This window comes from Euprymna scolopes, chromosome 8 (assembly GCF_053919585.1).
Source record: "Euprymna scolopes isolate OS-2025 chromosome 8, ASM5391958v1, whole genome shotgun sequence".
Taxonomy (NCBI): Eukaryota; Metazoa; Mollusca; class Cephalopoda; order Sepiida; family Sepiolidae; genus Euprymna; species Euprymna scolopes.
In genome coordinates this window covers 14,923,015-14,937,116 of record NC_136489.1, presented here as the reverse complement: position 1 = coordinate 14,937,116, position 14,102 = coordinate 14,923,015, and the positions used below count along the sequence as shown (strand labels likewise).

The 14,102-nt window shown below is 34.7% G+C and overlaps 1 pseudogene; it reads right to left on the bottom strand.

Moving 5' to 3' along the window:
* Positions 1-1,432: 1,432 nt before the first annotated feature.
* Positions 1,433-1,590, bottom strand: LOC145284212 (U2 spliceosomal RNA; annotated as a pseudogene).
* Positions 1,591-14,102: the final 12,512 nt, after the last annotated feature.

Here is a 14,102-nt window from a genome sequence, read left to right as displayed (position 1 = left end):
AACGGAAAACGGAATGGAGATATAATATGAACAACGATCAAACTGTCATATTCGCATACTGGATTTCCCATCATACTTAAATTGAATTCGGCTCACTTGAACGCCGTCTTAACGTTTTGCATTTTGAAAACATTGTTGATTTCTGCATTTCGGGACATCTTTTTGCCATACATTTAAAATGTATAGGTCCATAAGAGTAGTGATTGATGGAAAGAAATCAGAAACAGTATTAATGCCAGAATCCTTCAGGGGTCCAACCTGAAATAAACATCAATGATCTCCCAAATCACATCCTAAGAATATTCGTAGACATTTATGCTGACGACACTACCATCCATAACAACACTTCAAAGGATGTAAATGACCAAGTTCACTCTGATTCTCTCTCCTATCTGATCTTGAGCACGTTGTGCAAAGGGAAAAGGAGGTGTCTGGTAAATTTTAATCCATCTAAAACCAATATTTTTATCTTTAAATCCTCAACACGCTGCTTCCCGTCTGGCATCAATTGAAATGAATGGGTCTCGTCTTGTAGAAGCTCTATGTTTTAACTAATTTTATGGTCTGACTTTTACTCCTGATCTGAAATGGAACACGTACATGAAATTCGTTGCCTAGTTCGCTGGAAATACGATGGGATCATTCTACTGCTCCAGTAAATATCTCTCTGCTGAGTACTGTTTCCACATCTTGGCAAGAGCTGCTAGAAACACTTACCTTGCCTTGACAGGGTTGATAATAGACTTTGTTGAATCCCCCTTCCCACGGAAGAGAAGTTTCGAGCATGTTTCTATTTTATCATTATTTGTATGGCAAGTGTACGTGTGATATCTAATCTATGGTCCCCCGACGACATACATCCACGAAAAACACTCCTATAGCTGAAACCACAATCAATAATTCCCCCCCACTGCAACTGTGTCTTAACTTAAACCTAGATTCCATGACAAAAACATTTTTCCCTGCTTTCAAGCTAAATACTATATCGTCGTCTTCAAGTCCAACGTAAACAAGTTCTTAATGATCCCTCCCCTCAAGTAATTCAAGTTACAAAATTTCCATTATTAGCGATTTTTACGACATTGTCCAATTGACTACTGTACACTTATTTAGCATTGGCCCTGAGTGGCATCCAAGCCTTGATAAGTGCTGACACACTTGTAAAAAAACAAGGCCGATAGCCATTAGTCGCGTGCTCTCGTGTGATGAATGAATGCGTGAATGTAGGCTTGACAGGAAATTCTTAAAGATAAACTAAAATGACCTAAAAATGGGCTGAAATGACTTAAATAAATACAAAGTAAATGGCTTAGAATGACTTTAATGAACTTAAGGATGAATTGAATGACCTTAAGAATGACTTGAATGCTTAAAAAGTAACTGGAATCCTTCAAAAACAATTTAAATGATCTGGAGAATGACTTGAATGGCTTTGAGCCTGACTTATTGTAAAGTTTGTGATCATTTTACATTAAATTAATAAAGAAAGGTGATCCCCCACTTTATACCACAAAGTTACGAATATAAGTACAGCATGTAGTAAGAACAGATACAACACTTTGATCTTGGCCAAAAGGCCAAGAAAAGGGTATTCATTTGCTCCCCCACCGCGCAAATTAGCCACAAGGCCGATTTTTAAAGTGAGGAGTGAAGGGGAAATGGGGACCAATTCCCGGAGAGTAGGGGAGCTGGATAGTGACAATTGGTATGAAGGGTTGCCCCTTCATTGACCAAGGTTTTATCTGTTGGGTCGCCCCCACATAGGGTCTTTGCTTGCAGTATCTGCTGGAACAGATGGTATTTATTTACTCCCCCACCGAGCAAATTAGGCACAAGGCCGATTTTTAATGTGAGGAGTGAAGGGAGGGGGAAGGGGAAAGGGGGACCAGCTCCCGAGAGGTGGGAAATGGGAGCTGGTTAATGGTCAGGCATGTGGGGTTGCCCCCACATCTGGTCTTTGCTAGTCATAGCTTGCAGCATCTGCCGGAACAGATGGTATTTATTTGCTCCCCCACCGAGCAAATTAGGCACAAGGCCGATTTTTAATGTGAGGAGTGAAGGGAGGGGGAAGGGAAAAAGGAGACCAGCTCCCGAGAGGTGGGAAATGGGAGCTAATTAAAGGTCAGGCATGTGGGGTTGCCCCCACATCTGGTCTTTGCTAGTCATAGCTAGTCATAGCTTGCAGCATCTGCCGGAACAGATACTACACTTTGATCTTGTCCCGAAGGCCAAAAAAAGCTTAAAAAGCTAAGAACATCATGTATTAATACAGACCTTTGATCTTAACCCAAAAGGCTAAGCACAAAAGTGTTACGTACAGACCGACAGACCGACTGATCGACCGACGGAGTCACTTATAGAGTCGCTTATTTATCCAAACAGTGAAAACTTGAATGTTTCTTTACAATTAAGGAAAATAACCCTGCTATGTTTCTCGATAAACCCCCATTAGGTTGAATTTCCCTATATGGTATTCTTTGAAAGAGCATAATAAAATAAAATGACACAATGTTCTACGAGCAAGACCGACGATTCGCCACTGTACAATTCATGGTCACTACTGATCATAATTATGACAATAGGAAAATTCCCAGCAGTCTTAAAATGCTAATCTGGACGAGGCAACGCTTGAGAGCACAGCTCAACGCATCAGACAACCTACAGATGGTATTTTGTTCTGTTTCAAGTGAGGGCCACATCATGTCACCTCACATCCACTTTTAAAGTCAACAGCAAAGTATATCTAGATTAGCTGAAGGGTGTGGTGATCCTCTGTTGCAATCAGGTTGTTGCTGTTAGGCGCTGAGTGTAGCAGCAGGACTCGGCGCCGACCCACAATTCAAATAACTCAAGGCTTGGCTATAGAAGGAGTGCTACGAGTTTGTACCCTTCTCTCTCTGGCCTACCCCCCCCCCGACCTGAACTCGCTGGACTACTTCGTTTGGTCATACGTCGAGAACATCAATAATATGACTTCACACAACACCAAAGCCAGTCTGATCACCACCATTCGCCGAGTATTCGCCGAGCGCTTATGGAAATGTACGGAGCAGTATATATGCTGTGATTGAGGCTGAATACTACTATAGATGTTAGCTCTACTACATACCCAAGTTACTTAAATTATTTTTTTTCAATAAAAGTTTTATAATAAAGCTGTAGTATTGCTTTATTTAGGGCGACACATTTCTCGTTCTACTCTGTACCGGGTTCGTCATAGAAGCATGCCTCATTTGTGGGGTTGATCAATAGTTTTCTATCGTTTACGATTCTCGTACTTCTATCACAAGAAAACAATTGAAAAATTAAGCCCTACATGGAGATCAGACATAAAGTCATTGATAGATTTCTAAGATGTATTTAATAACAGTGAGCTTCTTAATTGTGTGTTCTTCCGAAAACTTCTATCTTTGTTATTGTTATACAGACGATAAAACCGAGTAGTATTATAGCTATCCAGCAAACAATGCTGCAGTTTTTATTTAGATAATGTCAACATGCGGACACGTCGCCTTTTCTGTTTTACAGGCTAAAACTTGTCTGCCATTATATACATCTGTTGTAGGTTAATATTATGACGGTCGACGAAAACAAACAGTTGCAATAACGAATATAAGTGGTTAGCTTTATTTATTTGCCGAGTACTATCCTCATATTTATCCTTGTTGTTTCACGACGTTTCGGCTAAGTATTTCTTTGGTCTTCGTAAGGTGGTACACCGCGACGGGATAGAACTGTTGAATCTCTTAACTGTATTCTCAGTAATTACTGGCTTCAATAGTTGTTGTCATGTTACCACGTTTTGGCCAACAAATCCTCTGGCTGGCTTTGGGTAGGATTGAGAATGCTATCTACAGACAATGCTCACCTAAAATCGTAAAAATTGAATTTCTCTATCCACTATGCCCGAAGAGCAATCAAAATTGGATGTTTTGGTCTTATAAATCCTATCCCGTAGCGGTGACCTATCTGAGAAGTGCCAGAGTAATATTTGGATGAAATATCGTGAAACAGAAACTATAAAACAATGATATATCAGTATAAATAAATTTACTGTTCAGATTAATCGTATTTGGGGATTCTTATTCATTCCTAGAAGCCACAAATGGAATTTACTAGCAACGCAATATAAATAAAAATATTATGTAACTCAAAATCATATAAATATATTCATCAGCAGATGGAGTTAGACATTCTAATACAGCTCTTCATTGCAGCTAGACTATGAGCTCTAACAATGCAGACAAAGATTATTCGGCAGCTCTTATGATTAACTAGGAGATACGTACTTGTAAATGGTATCTAAAATTTCTTCACGTGTTCGATTTGTTTATTTACGAAGAGATTTTCACTACTTTCAGTAAGCATGAACCCATACACCTGCACACACTGACACACACAGAAACACATGCACACTCTTTTATATATACATATATATATATGTATATGTATATATATATATATATATATATATAGAGAGAGAGAGAGAGAGAGAGAGAGAGATACAGACATATAGGTCTCAAGTAATTCCAAATTAGTATTTTTCGATAGCCCATCGAGCGAAATGTTAAGAAAATGACACTACAGGTGAGAACAGTAGTCCGAAAGATCATAATAAATCCAAACAAATTCTCATCTCTAAAATTCAGAAACGTAATATTAAATATATTTATACTATATATATACACACCTTGTCATTGGCTATAAATCGCATAAACTAAAAGGTACATTTAAAGTTATGCACAACACATATACGCCAATACATCAGAGTAAACCAAGTAAAATCGCAAAAGGGTCCGAGCAAAAACAGTGCAAAATGCTAGTATATATATATATATATATATATATATATATATATATATATATATATGTGTGTGTGTGTCTGTGTGTGTGTATGGGTGTGTGTGTGGGGGGTAAATTGTCCTTTTATTGTAGATTATAAGCAATATATCGCATGGACAGATGGATTGATAAAGAGAAACAGATTGTAAGATTATTGGCATAATGAAACGTTTTAAATAGAAAGTCGAGTGAGCACTGAACAATCAAAAGAGTTCAATGACTAAATGGAATTGTGCATGATAAGCCAAGAGATTATCGCCATCAATTCAGTCAATCAATTCAATTCGTTTTTCTGCCAGCACCCCACACACAGAAAGACCCTCATCACCTAATATCTAGGAATAAGATGGCCGCTACATCGGACCTGCGTAAACTGATCAACTCACTTCCTCATTAGTTCTTCAGAATCACCGTCCGTCATGAATCGGCTAATGCAATTTGTGGCACTAATCCTAGCTATACAAGCGCTATCAATCTGGCCGAATGTACGCGTCCTATTTCTTTACTAATTATAATTTTATAACCACAAAACGTTTAGGGAGACAGACATATCCTGACCCTGATACCTTTTTAGCGAGATATATGCAACATGTGGCTGCGTAAACATACAGTTACATTTAACCGGATTACTATTATTCAAGTCGTTTTAGAATATATATGTGTGTGGGTGTGTGTGTGTGTGCGTTTTGTATAGGGATATCCAACCCTGTATTATAAATTTGGCCGAATTAATAGGTGTCCATATATATATATTTATATATATATATATATATATATATATATATATATATGTGTGTGGGGGGGTGTATGTGTGTGTGTGTGCGTGCGTGCGTTTTGTATAGGGATATCCCACCCTGTATTATATATTTTGTCGAATAGGTGTCCATATATATATATATATATATATATATATATATATATATATATATATATATATATATATGCGTGTGTGTATGTGTGTGTGTATATCCTAACCAGGGGCCGGGAAAACATCGTATTCCACATATTATCCTTAATAAAACGTATCGCAGTGCAATCGTATCCCTGGGTTCTCATATATATATATATATATATATATATATATATATATATATATATATATATATATATATATATATATATATGTATGTATGTATATATGTATATAAATATATATATATATATATATATATTTATATATATCCTTAAAACCTCTGGGGAGACTTAAACTTGCTGTCATTGCTTTAAATGATTCAAGTTATGCGTCCGCCTTGGTTACTGCGTTTACTTTACAGTAGTCCCTACAGAATCTAGTTTTGTCCTTCAGATTTATCAACAAGCCCGCCTGGTGATGCCCATTTGCTTGAACTTGGCTTTATCTTTTCATATTTTAACATGTATTCTATTTCTGCCTTCATTACTTTTAATTGTCTTGGACTTAAGTGATATGGATGTTGTCTAAACGGTTTGGTTTCTTTTAGCTATACGTAATGCACCGCTGCTGTTGTGCGCGTGGGTGCGTCAACAAATAGGTGTCTATATTCCATTAGTATCTCCTTAAATCTCTTGCTGGAAAATGTACAATTTGCAACCCAGGTCTTCTACTATAACCGAATTCTTTAACGTCATAAGCGGAACCTTTCTCTACGAGAAAGTCCCTCAAGAGATTTTCATTTGCAGCTTTGCCGTAGCATGGCGCTCCAAGCATTGATTTTTCTTTCTTTATCATATTAACATGACATATTTTTGACTTGTTTCTGCGTTTAAGAGTGTGTACTCAATAAGTTAGAGATTTTATCTTTTAAGCGATTGTGTATGGTCTTTGATATTAAGCCTCGAACGGTTGAACATTTAGAGGGAGAGGTATTTAGACTTCATTCCCATCCACCCCCATCGAATTTCGTATTTACTGTTTTTCTATTATATATGCGGCGTTCATAGTTCTCTGGCTATTTTCTATCTGAGTCTTAGCTAATATAATACTTTAGCTAGATATTCTCGTACCCTAGGGAGGTAATCTGACACTTATCCGGCATAGGCTAATTACTGACCTTTGCTCTTTTATCACTTCGAATGGTCATCGCTCTTGATGACCAAAGACTAATTTGAAAGGACCGAATCATAATGACTTCGGGACTGCTTCACGAGCTGCAAAGATACAACATCTATAGTGTTAAAAAAGCTTCAACCAGAACTTGCTCCCATACTTACAAAACTGTTTAACCGTTGCCTTAAGGAGAAGTGCTTTCCAACACCCTGGAAAACTTCATCAGTATGCCCTGTATGTAACAAGTCAAGTGATGGCATATCTCTCAGTACAGACCAATAAGTCTCCTCTGTGTCATGAGTAAGTTGCTCGAATCCATATTAAATAGAAATAGTCAACCACCTCAGCAGAAATAACCTTCTTAGTGATACGCAATATGGTTTACTTTCTGCAAGATCTACCGCAGATGTGCTGACGGTTATATCTCATATGATTAGTGAATCTCTTGACAAAGGCTTCCTTTCTAGGACAAGTGCTCTTGATATATAAAGGCCTTCGAAAAAGTATGGCATAAAGGCCTACTTCACAAGATTTCCAGCAACGGTATAACTGGAAATGTTCTCTCTATCATTAAATAATTTCTCTCTGATAGGCTCATAAGAGTAGTGGTTGATGGACAAAAATCAGAGGCCTGCAGTATTAATGCTGGAGTCCCTCAAGGGTCCACCCTGGGCCCAACTCTCTTCCTGATCTACATCAATGATCCCCCTAAACACAAACTTAAATCATTCACAGTCCAGGCAGGGCCTTACAACAAGCCCCCTCCCATATCAATTTATATAAAAAAAGAAAAATATAAAAATCAGCAATATATATTAAAAAAATAATAAAAAATAGTAAACTGAAGTTTCATAAACCAATATAAAATAAAATAAAACAATTTTGATTTAAGCTAACCCGCCTATTCAAACCCAAATAAACACTGACAAACACAATTAAACATGCATAAATATAACCCTACAATAAAGAGCCCAAGTAACATGTAATAACAAGTAACAAATATACTCATTATAAGTGTGTGCATGAGTACATGTACGGGTGTACATATGTATATTTTATGTGATCTTATGCGAGAGTGGCTGTATGTACAAGTGCACACATGGGTGGTTATGCATATATGTAAGTGTAGATGCGTATATGTGTATGCGCATGTGCATGCGAATGCATGTGTATGCGTTTGTATACGCTTGTATGTAACTATGCGTGTATATAAGTGCGCGTGCGCATATATATATATATATATATATATATATATATATATATATATATATATATATGCAGGGGTGCGAGTGTATGTATTCACATGAGCGCGCATATGAGTGTATATTCGTGTACACGTGTATGTATGTGTGCGTGTGTGTATGTATATATATATATATATATATATATATATATATATATGTGTGTGTGAGTGTGTATGGATATATATGTACATGTGTGTGCATGTATACGTATGTATGTGCATATGTGCATATAACAAATAAAATAAATAAATCAGATAAAACAAAACACTAAACATCATAAATGCAGCTACCATCAAACAGACTATAAAGATACTTACATTACCGGCATAACCTCTCTCACACACACACACACGCACACACATATACATAATATATAAACATATATATATATATATATATATATATATATATATATATATATATATATATAACAAGAGCAAAAAAAAAAACGAAAACTAATAAGTAGACACACCTAGGAGCAATGATCAAATACACCACGCTAGCACCTAAAGGGCAAAGGATCAATAAACTAACTTTAATTAAGTAAACAAATAAATAAAATTACGATAGTCCTTTAACTTTGAATAATTAATATATAAAAATATCGTTAACGTACTAGTCCTAACCCTTCAATAAATAAATAAATCAACAAATAATTATAAAGAATTAAATAGAAAAAAAATAGGTTCCATCTATAACCACTTATAGTTAAAATAAATAAAATAACAATTTCCAAAGGAAACTCAATCCAGTGTCCCCTTCCCACCTATTTTCCAAATCCTGACAACGACATCCCCTAACATAAATCCCCAACAGTCGGCTAAGAACACTCCATACCGCACACGCCTCATATTTAACAGCCTCCTACTACTTCTTTCCTTCAAATGTTAACTCATGCAAGCCTGCTAGCGACTTGTGTGACCTAGATACACCAGGCCATTTCACTGAACAAACAATGACGTAAATAAATTAAACAAATAAATGAATAATACATAGCAGCAGTAGAAATAAAGACAACGAAATATACATAGAATATACAAAATAAAAAAGCTTACGCAAAAGCAACAAGTTATAAACTAAAATATATATGCATATATATAAAAAAATATATAGAAAAGGAACATAAAATATGTTTATTACCTAAAACACGCAATACATATATATCTCCTCCTTACATATATATATATATATATATATATATATATATATCTCGCTTATATATATATATCTCGCTTATATATATATATATATATATATATATATATATATATATATATATATATATATATATATATATATATATATATAATGGGTGGCCGACGTTTCCGGGTGTTTGGAGGTGTATGCTGAGCAAAAAAAAAAAAAAAACGGTAATTTTTTAAAACTTTGACCTTTATTATGGACCCTGGATATTTATTGTTTTGGGTTCAAACTAAGTTATTAAGTTAGAGCCAGGTCCAAGGAACTGATATCTAAAATATCAAGTGTTTAGACCCAAAATTCTCGGAGGAGTTTGGTAGAGTTCTCAAATCGTTGAAATTGACCCCTTAACAGCGAAATTTATGGCCGAAACCCGATCATATCGATTTTCCCAAATCTCAGTACCCTGTATATCAAATTTCAAGTCTGTAGACTAAAAATTGACAGAGTTATTGCGTAGGGAAATGTACAAAGACACACGCACACAGACACAGACACAGACGCGTTCACTTATATATATATATATATATATATATATATATATATATATATATATAAATTTGTTAATGAATTTAGATTGTGATGATACATAGTAACATTTGCGTCGGAAAATGAAATAAAGGTTAAATCCAAATAGAACTCAAAGAACTGTATATAATGCAATTAAACAGCATTAGTGATCATAAACTGTTAGACCGGAACAGGAAATTGTAATGGGGGGGGGGAGAATAATAACAATTAAGGCTGGACAACTTTTTTGTTCTCGCGCTTTTTGTATTTTGTATTTTTTTCAAAAACTATTAAACGTATCCGTATAAAGACTTTAATCCAACGGGTTGATAGAATGACACCTGAACCTATTGTTACAGCGATCTTGGATCTATTGTTTCCGAGGGAGCGTTAAAGGAAATATGATTTAATGAAGTAGAAGGAGACAGCGAGAGGAAATGCGATTCGTTCGGATATTTTTTTGTATTCTCTCTTTTTTTATTGGAGGGATGTTTAATTGTTTTTTTTTTCTACTCTCTGATGAAAGTATTCGGCGTTTTTTTTTTCGTTCTCCTCAACGCTAACTGATATTTGAGATACCATTTAAAGGGTGACACGACAGTTTAATATGATCAAGACACGACATGACAGCAAAAAAAAAATCACTACAAAATCTATAGTCGGATGAACTCATAAAGCGAGGAAAACTTTGGCAGTAAGATCAGAGAAATATATTACCAGAGGTTCACAAAATAAAACCCAGGGAGACAAGCGCTCATTGTTTTAATAACTTGTACCTAGTAATGCAAATTAGTATGGTTTATGCTTTGTAATATGATGAAATAATTATATCACATTTCACACAATTAAAATATAATATAGTCTTATAGTGAGCGATCGAAAATCTGATATTGCCAAAGTAAACACTTATTTATCCATTTTAAAATGAATTGTTCCCAAATCTATGCATAATATTTATATAAATATATAAGAAATAAATTGATAAATATAAAGTACTGTCTAGGAAATAAAAAAAAAGGGTAACTTGACCTTATTCTGAGATAGAGACTTCCTGTCGCCAGGTCACTATAGATTGTATTAAGTAAGCACCCAGCCTGTTAAAATTTCGGTAAATTCTTTTGAAGATGTGTTTTCTCATGCATAACGAAACGCATCTGTAAAAAGATTACCGAAATTTTACATACTGGAGGAACTCGTTTGCATAAAAATATATGTTTGTATTTTTGAATGTAAGTTATTCTTTTATATATGCTTTGTTATTTATATATTGAGTTATGAAGCAAAAATGATTCGCGTATACCAACACTGAAATATAATAAAAAAACACATTTTAACTCTCTCACACACACACGCACAGAAACTAACACACATAAAAACATACACAAAATCTTATTTGTAGTACTCAATATATTCGTCCGCCTTTCTGTTTGTCTGTCTGTATGTCTCCATTGTTTTTAAAAATGTACATGTTCGAGCAGCGCGAGGCGGATCAAATAATAGCATTTTTTGTGAAACGTTGTTTATGATATTTACGCCGGTACAAATAGCTGCTAAAAGATTCAAAATTGAGAAAAAATGTACTTGATAGGCGTCAGTCGATGTAAATAGCTTATTACGCATGTATTATGTACATACACACACACACACACACACACACACACATATATATATATATTTATATATATATATATACATATATATATGTCATAAACAACGGTTCACAAAAATGTTATTATTTGATCTGCTCGAAAATGTACATTTTGAAAAACAAACAGAAAGGCAGACGAATATATTGAGTGCTACAAATAAGGTTTGAAGTTTGAAATAGGTTATGCGTTCACAATCACTTTCGGTGTGCACTTAAGAGATTCAGGAAGGAATCCATTGTTTTGACGGGTAAATAGATATTATCGTGTCGAAATTTATAAAAAGAAACGTGATGGCACTCCAGTAATAATTGAAAAAGCCGTTAGCTTTGTTTGGAATGTGTAGTTCTGGTCGGTTTGCATTTGTATACAAATGTATAAACTGCGTAAAAGTGTTATTAATGCACTCCTGATGAACGGAATTTCACTAAACCGTTAAGATAAGACATATTTGTTACGTATACGCACTCATATAATTAGAGCAAACATGTAGATGTGTTGTTGCAAAATGATGCCAAACTAGCGGGGGCGTCGCTTTCCAATAATAATCACCACGATGTATGAGCTACCCTTATTTAGAACGGTTGGGATATGTGAGAACATTCGTAATTTATAATTATAGCACAACATTATATAAACGTGTAATGGAAAGGGGGTGTTTGGAGGTAGTTTGCTCGATAAGAAAGTAGAGCGGGCACACTGTGAGTAACCGAGGTATTAAAGAACGCACAACTTAATAATGGGATAGAACAATAAAAGGAAAACATTGCAAAATCTCTATATATAAATGATTAGAGTGTTATGGAAAAATATAAAAGTTAAAAAAAATGACAATCATAAAACAAAAAAAAAAATGGCAAAGGTGAATTCACGCATGCGCGACGCAAAGCACCGTGTGAATAGACCGGATATGAATTTCGTGACCAAGTTTGTGCCGTTAATGACGGTTTCCTGGCCAAATATTCAGTTGTAGTGACACAACCCCATAATTTCCAGTGTTCTCTTTTATTTCAAGACCAACAATTTATTCTTTTATCTTGTTCGTGATAACAGATTTTTGATCACCATAAGCGAAGCCCTTTTAAACGGATGACGTGTGTTTTTTATGCTTTTATTTTTTTCGTTTCATTGTTCCTTGATTTAAGTTGCTATTGCTAGCCCCCCTCCCCAAATTTCTTGGGGCTTTTTAAGTAACCTTCACATAGTCTTCTCCTTCCTTTCCCCCTCTTTCTCTTTCTGTCACTCTCGCTCCTTCAATTCTCCTTTTATAAACTGTTCCCTTTCTTTGGTATTTAATTTAAAGTGGAGGATCACTATTATTTTAATTTAATTTTATTTTTGTGCCGATAGATTATTTTTCTCGTATAATTTCAAGCATTAAAAACATTAAAAACAAAACCAATTACACTGTAAAGAATACAAAATTAGTCCCAACTGCACTTAAGAATAAAACGTCATAATCTTCATCATATTTAAGTGCACCATTTATTTGATGATCACAACTTGAATGGTAGGATGTGAGACACTATGAATATTTTAATACAAACAAAGGTTATTGTCTGTCACCGGAGAGCACTACGCGTGTTATATGGGTGAGCCAGATTGTGCTAAAAAGATATGACGTAGGCTTCATTCTGACAGTATGCAGTTTTGTGCGACCTAAATTACAACTTAAATCATAGTGCACACAGATGGAATTAGATCCTTCTGGCAAAATTCCTTTTGCACGTTTGATGAACCCATTTTGTTGTTCATTAAAGCAACTGTCAGTTTTTTTTTTGTTATTTGTGCATATTCGTCGAATTAAATTTTCAACGACTTTTTTTTTCGCTCCGAGCATTACCTCTCCGGCTGCTCAATAGTAAGTTGTGATTAAAAGTTGCTGACTTGGAGGATTTCCGAAGCGGTTTCGGGTTCAGTTTTATACATGTTTTTGATTAGGTTTGACCATAACGTTCTGCCTTGCACAAACTTGTTGTTAAACTACTTATCGTGCAAAACACAGAAAAAAAACAATGTGTTCAATTTAATTATTATGACCTTCCATTTTCTATAATAATTAATTTTGCTAAGAATTCTTCATAAGTATTTATTTCGGTTTCGATTTTAGCTGCTGACACTATCATCGATTTTTTTATAAATAATTTCCAAGAACACTTCAAAAGTTTTGGTTTCGGTCTCGATTATTACTGAAAGAATTCAAGTCATATATATATATATATATATATATATATATATATATATATATATATATATATATATATATATATTTCATAAGATTTGATTTTCGTTTCGATTTCAAACTGATGCAGCAAAGTTATATGGATATAATTTTTTATTCATAAGATCACAACTTTATAATAGATTAGAAGCGATAGACAATTGACTCTATACTAATATGTAGGAAGTTTCCATGAATTAAAATATCACATTTACGCGTATTTTACAACCGGGCTATACTGGGTGTCCCTGCTTGCTTAGATAAATATCGTTGCAGTCTTATCAAAGGCACTTCAATAATATCAGGGCTCAATATCAAATAATACCATCATCAATATAGTATGCATGAAAGAGTCAGCTGTGGAATTTCCACAGCTCGTGCTAGTATATATATATATATATATATATATATAT